Source organism: Neoarius graeffei, chromosome 16 (genome assembly GCF_027579695.1).
Source record: "Neoarius graeffei isolate fNeoGra1 chromosome 16, fNeoGra1.pri, whole genome shotgun sequence".
Taxonomy (NCBI): domain Eukaryota; kingdom Metazoa; phylum Chordata; class Actinopteri; order Siluriformes; family Ariidae; genus Neoarius; species Neoarius graeffei.
In genome coordinates, this window is record NC_083584.1 from 32,485,942 (window position 1) to 32,492,866 (window position 6,925).

The 6,925-nt window shown below is 45.1% G+C and overlaps 1 protein-coding gene across 6 annotated transcripts in view; it reads right to left on the reverse strand.

Moving 5' to 3' along the window:
- macf1a (microtubule actin crosslinking factor 1a) overlaps window positions 1-5,433 on the reverse strand; it is a 413,795-nt gene extending 408,362 nt beyond the window's left edge. For all 6 annotated transcript variants that reach the window (XM_060942802.1, XM_060942796.1, XM_060942794.1 and 3 more), the window contains exon 1: window positions 5,423-5,433. The gene's annotated coding sequence lies outside the window, so the exon portion shown is untranslated. The remainder of the gene's footprint in view (window positions 1-5,422) is intronic.
- Window positions 5,434-6,925: the final 1,492 nt, after the last annotated feature.

The following is a 6,925-nucleotide window of genomic DNA, read 5'->3' on the forward strand; positions in this document are numbered from 1 at the left end:
AATTAGCTCATGTTTTAAGTCGTTCAAATTCTGTAACGCTGCTTTGCGACAATGTTTATTGTTAAAAGCGCTATACAAATAAACTTGACCTGACTTGACTTGAAAAGCAATCCTGAAGAATGACTGAAAAACAATGAACATCATCTCCTTTCAGCTGCTCCTGTTAGGGGTCACCACAGTGGATCTGTTCCACATATTTGATTCGGCATAGGTTTTACACCGGATGCCCTTCCTGACGCAACCCTCCCCAATCTATCTGGGTTTGGGACTGGCACTAACTATGCACTGGCTTGTGCAACCCCAGCGGCTGGGTATTTTACCTAACTTGCATGTCTCTGAACTGTCAGGAAAACCTATGGAGAGAACACGCAAACTCCACACAGAAAGGCCTCCTTCGGGCGTAGGATTCGAACCCAGAACCTTCTTGCTGTGAGGTGACAGTGCTAACCACTGCACCACCCACTGAAAAGCAATTAACATGCAGCTCATCTTTTTCGACGCACAATTACCTGAAAAACAACTGACATAAATTGTGCATCGAAAAAGATGAGCTACATTCTCTAACTCTACACCTACAGCTTGGACCTACAAGGTACATGTGTTCAGTATATAAGTACACATACGCAAGTATACACAGTGTTTAAAAATCCAAACATGACTGCTGCATTTGCCATGCACCTCAGACATTCTTATCAACACCACACACACACCACAATGTCACTTCTGTGTTATAAATGCTCGACTAATCAAATAATATACCCTATAGTGGTTTATGGCCACTGGAGGATGGGTTAGAAGGAGGCTGACAAAATGAGCAGAGAAGACGTGTCGAAGAGCTACAGTCACTGTATGTGTATGTTAGATGCACCTGATAAAACCACCAGAGTGAATCAACATACCGTACCAGGAGAACCGAATAAATTGACTGAGAGTGTGTGTGAACACTAAGAACTATCGAGCAAATGATATTTCAGTGCAGAACACAGAGATATTTGCTGTACTAAGTATCACATGGGTCACTGGATCACTATCAGATCCGATTTGACATATTGCAGGATTCAATCCACTGATGTGTAGAGAACACAAACTGTCTGACAGCACGCTCAGAACGAAACGGACCAAACCGTTTTCATTCTGTATCGATCTTTTACCTGGAAAGTGACAAACGGTGTCCCTTTAATTAGTTTTTAGAGTAAAGATTTATATCAAGGTGGTCTTTAAGGTCCGATTATGTACAACCCCGATTCCAAAAAAGTTGGGACAAAGTACAAATTGTAAATAAAAACGGAATGCAATAATTTACAAATCTCAAAAACTGATATTGTATTCATAATAGAACATAGACAACATATCAAATGTCGAAAGTGAGACATTTTGAAATTTCATGCCAAATATTGGCTCATTTGAAATTTCATGACAGCAACACATCTCAAAAAAGTTGGGACAGGGGCAATAAGAGGCTGGAAAAGTTAAAGGTACAAAAAAGGAACAGCTGGAGGACCAAATTGCAACTCATTAGGTCAATTGGCAATAGGTCATTAACATGACTGGGTATAAAAAGAGCATCTTGGAGTGGCAGCGGCTCTCAGAAGTAAAGATGGGAAGAGGATCACCAATCCCCCTAATTCTGCGCCGACAAATAGTGGAGCAATATCAGAAAGGAGTTCAACAGTATAAAACTGCAAAGAGTTTGAACATATCATCTACAGTGCATAATATCATCAAAAGATTCAGAGAATCTGGAAGAATCTCTGTGCGTAAGGGTCAAGGCCGGAAAACCATACTGGGTGCCCGTGATCTTCAGGCCCTTAGATGGCACTGCATCACATACAGGCATGCTTCTGTATTGGAAATCACAAAATGGGCTCAGGAATATTTCCAGAGAACATTATCTGTGAACACAATTCACCGTGCCATCCGCTGTTGCCAGCTAAAACTCTATAGTTCAAAGAAGAAGCCGTATCTAAACATGATCCAGAAGCGCAGACGTCTTCTCTGGGCCAAGGCTCATTTAAAATGGACTGTGGCAAAGTGGAAAACTGTTCTGTGGTCAGACGAATCAAAATTTGAAGTTCTTTATGGAAATCAGGGACGCCGTGTCATTCGGACTAAAGAGGAGAAGGACGACCCAAGTTGTTATCAGCGCTCAGTTCAGAAGCCTGCATCTCTGATGGTATGGGGTTGCATTAGTGCGTGTGGCATGGGCAGCTTACACATCTGGAAAGACACCATCAATGCTGAAAGGTATATCCAGGTTCTAGAGCAGCATATGCTCCCATCCAGACGACGTCTCTTTCAGGGAAGACCTTGCATTTTCCAACATGACAATGCCAAACCACATACTGCATCAATTACAGCATCATGGCTGCGTAGAAGAAGGGTCCGGGTACTGAACTGGCCAGCCTGCAGTCCAGATCTTTCACCCATAGAAAACATTTGGCGCATCATAAAATGGAAGATATGACAAAAAAGACCTAAGACAGTTGAGCAACTAGAATCCTACATTAGACAAGAATGGGTTAACATTCCTATCCCTAAACTTGAGCAACTTGTCTCCTCAGTCCCCAGACGTTTACAGACTGTTGTAAAGAGAAAAGGGGATGCCTCACAGTGGTAAACATGGCCTTGTCCCAACTTTTTTGAGATGTGTTGTTGTCACGAAATTTAAAATCACCTAATTTTTCTCTTTAAATGATACATTTTCTCAGTTTAAACATTTGATATGTCATCTATGTCCTATTCTGAATAAAATATGGAATTTTGAAACTTCCACATCATTGCATTCTGTTTTTATTTACAATTCGTACTTTGTCCCAACTTTTTTGGAATCGGGGTTGTAACTTAAATCATATTTAAAATGTGTTTCTGAGGGTCCAACAAAAAAAGCGTTTACCCTCTCATCAAGAGAAAGTGAGTTGAAAGTAAAATGATGCCGCAGCCTTCTGTAGGAGCCAAAAGAGCAAAACAGGGTGTGAGGGAGATGTCATACACTCTCCCTATCGCAAAGACCATCACAAAGACGCGAGACAATCATGGGCATCTCTGAGCTTAGGTATGTGGAAGACAGTAAATAGCGCTTTCTTCTGAGTGTGTTACACTGCCCTGTGATGTAGCATGAGCAGCAGTTCAAAAACCACCCAGTTGGTGGGAATAAGGGGAATATACTGTATATTCCCAAATATGTATTTCCAGGTGAATGATATATATTAAAGATACAAAAAAAGTATCTTTAATCGCTTTAAGTTCATGATGCTGTGAGAACAATACCTGAAATATATTGGACATGTATGTCGCGGCTCCAATACTATCATGACAAAAAAAATGTTGTTTGCCAAATCCAAGAAACCATACCATCGTGATCCATGGATTAATATTTCTAAGATGCTGGAAGTGTCGACTGAGCAAGCAAGTCAGAGAGAGATGCAAGTGAAATCTGGTTTCGCCGCATTGATTCAGAAGCAATTCGGCAATGCGACTCTGTGGCAACAAGAATGCTGAAGGAGGATTTGACAGGTACAGGTAGGTATTTATGGTCAGTTTGGTAAAATGCCTATCAGCTCAGTTACTGTAAGGATGTTAGTATCAGACAATATTCATCCATCCAGCCATCCATTATCTGTAGCCGCTTATCCTGGTCTACAGGGTCGCAGGCAAGCTGGAGCCTATCCCAGCTGACTATGGGCGAGAGGTGGGGTACACCCTGGACAAGTCGCCAGGTCATTGCAGGCCAATATTCAGATATCTGATATTAAAAACGAAATAGAAATGGGTCTGTACATCCCTGGTCTTCTGTCAGCTGCTCCCGTTAGGGGTTGCCACAGTAGATCTGTTCCGCATGTTCGATTTGGCATAGGTTTTACACCGGATGCCCTTCCTGACACAACCATCCCTAATCTATCCGGGCTTGGTACCGGCACTAAATATACACTGACTTGTGCAACCCCAGTGGCTGGGTATTTTTATCAAATCTGCATGTTTTTGGACTGTAAGGGAAACCAGAGCAAATCTATGTAGACACAGGGAGAACATACAAACTCCACACAGAGAGGCCCTGAGGTTTGAGCCCAGAACCTTCTTGCTGTGAGGCGACAGTGCTAAATACAACACTACCGTGCCACCCACATCCCTGGTAAATATGTTATATAAAGTAAAGGTTATTCAGGGCAAGGATCATTTAATATGGCCTACTGCTCCTCTCGCTTGAACAACCTTGGAACCTGGAACTCCTTTTATTTGCTTGATATTAAACTCAATTATGTGTCATTTGACTTTCAGATTCCCACAGTGAGTGCAGGACTGTTAGTGTGGGTAAGACACTGGGTCGGACTGAATAAAGGGCTGTGAAAGGAGAGAAATGTGCTGGCATCTCTGGCTGCTCTCCGGGCTCATCCATCCATTATCTGTAGCCGCTTATCCTGTACAGGGTAGCGGGCAAGCTGGAGCCTATCCCAGCTGACTATGTGCAAGAGGCGGGGTACACCCTGGACAAGTCGCCAGATCATCACAGGGCTGACACATAGAGACAAACAACCATTCACACTCACATTCACACCTACGGTCAATTTAGAGCCACCAGTTAACCTAACCTGCATGTCTTTGGACTGTGGGGGAAACCGGAGCACCCGGAGGAAACCCATGGGGACATGGGGAGAACATGCAAACTCCACACAGAAAGGCCCCAGAACCCAGGACCTTCTTGCTGTGAGGCGACAGTGCTAACCACTACACCACCGTGCCACCCAACTATCCATCCATTATCTGTAGCCGCTTATCCTATTCTACAGGGACGCAGGCAAGCTGGAGCCCATCCCAGCTGACTATGTGCGAGAGGGCTGAGACATAGACACAAACAACCATTCACATTCACCAATTAACCTAACCTGCATGTCTTTGAGGGAAACCCATGCGGACACGACGAGAACATGCAAACTCTACACAGAAAGGCCTTCGTCGGACTCGAACCCAGAACCTGTGAAGCGACAGCACTAACCACGACACCACCGTGGGCTCATGGGAATCAATAAAAGGCTCTTCTTATACTCCCAGGTCGGAGTAGACATCTGCTACACTACAAAGCGTCCAAGTCCAACAAAACCCAGTGAGAATGGAATGGAATGGAATGGAATGGAATGGAATGGAAAATCTGGGCTTGACTGGTGATGTTATCGGTCAGTGAGCAAGCCTTTGTCCAGACAGCAGACTGGATTCCTGATGATGATGATGATGATGATGGTGGTGATGATGGCTGAGATCAAAGTGCTGCTGCTGGTGCGCCACCAGAGAAGAAGAAGAAGAAAAACCTCCCTAATGAGTCTAATGGATCGACTGGTTTTAGATCACTGCAATTCTAAGAGCGGAGTGAATGAGGATGAGCAGCAGAAGCCATCACACAAGCAGACATTACGGTACTAAAGCGCCTTACCGGAGATCCACGCGGGGCCACGCGGGCAGGGATGTGAGGATCACCCGCCTGGGATCCTGGGATCCACTGGCTTTGATGTAGTCCGCTGAGAACGGTTGGGAACTCGATCCTCCGACGATCAAAGAGAGAGAGAGAGAGAGAGAGGCGGTTACCGGGAGAGCAGGACGACACACAGACCGAGCGGTGCGGAAATGGCTGTCTGTTCCCCTCCTTTCATATCCCTCCTTCTCTCCCGCTCGCACTGCTTCTCCCCCTCCTCCTCCTCCTCCTCTTCCTCACAGTCGTTTTGTCCCCCTTCTGCTCCTCCTCTTCAGCCCCCTCCATCACCACCACTATCACCATCACACTCTCCAGTCTCCAGCCACACACCTTCCTGAGCTCATGAGCTGGAGAAGAATCACCAGACACAAAAATGGGGCTTGGAACCAGAGGCGTAGCCATCATTTTAGAAATGAGGGGGACAAATTGTTCAGGGAACTGACTTTAGTTCTTTAACATGATCTCATCTCATTATCTGTAGCCGCTTTATCCTGTTCTACAGGGTCGCAGGCAAGCTGGAGCCTATCCCAGCTGACTACGGGCGAAAGGCGGGGTACACCCTGGACAAGTCGCCAGGTCATCACAGGGCTGACACATAGACACAGACAACCATTCACACTCACATTCACACCTACGGTCAATTTAGTCACCAGTTAACCTAACCTGCATGTCTTTGGACTGTGGGGGAAACCGGAGCACCCGGAGGAAACCCACGCGGACACGGGGAGAACATGCAAACTCCACACAGAAAGGCCCTCGCCGGCCACGGGGCTCGAACCCGGACCTTCTTGCTGTGAGGCGACAACGCTAACCACTACACCACCGTGCCGCCCCTCTTTAACATGATATACTATCAAAATCTATCAATCTATAAAGTAAAATTTATAAATAGAATTAAGAATAGTAGTAGTGACAGAGCTAGTGATATTCTCTTCTCACCTGTGACCCTGCATAATCATCCCTGTTGGCCTCTGTCTCCTCTCTCACCCTGCTCTTTCTATTGTAGCAATAAAGATTAAAAATTAGGAATACAGTAATAATAATCAGCACGGTGGTGTAGTGGTTAGCGCTGTCACCTCACAGCAAGAAGGTCCGGGTTCGAGCCCCGGGGCCGGTGAGGGCCTTTCTGTGCGGAGTTTGCATGTTCTCCCCGTGTGAAAGGGGGCCGTGAGACAAATTTTGATGATGCATGAGGCGGCGATGATCTGCATTAGTGTAACTATCGTTTTTTTTAATTTTAATTCATTTTATTTATTTCAATGTTAGAATATATAATTTTTTTGACGGCACCCCTAACGAAGCCAAACGGCATCCCAGTTGAGAAAGGCTACCTTAGAGGGTACTGCATCAGTGACAAGCTGTTGTACCCCTAAAGGTACAGTGATGTACTTTGTTTTCTGAGAATGCATGTGTTCTTTCTCCAAACTGTGTGCCACAAAGTTGGAGATGCACAGTTGTACAGAA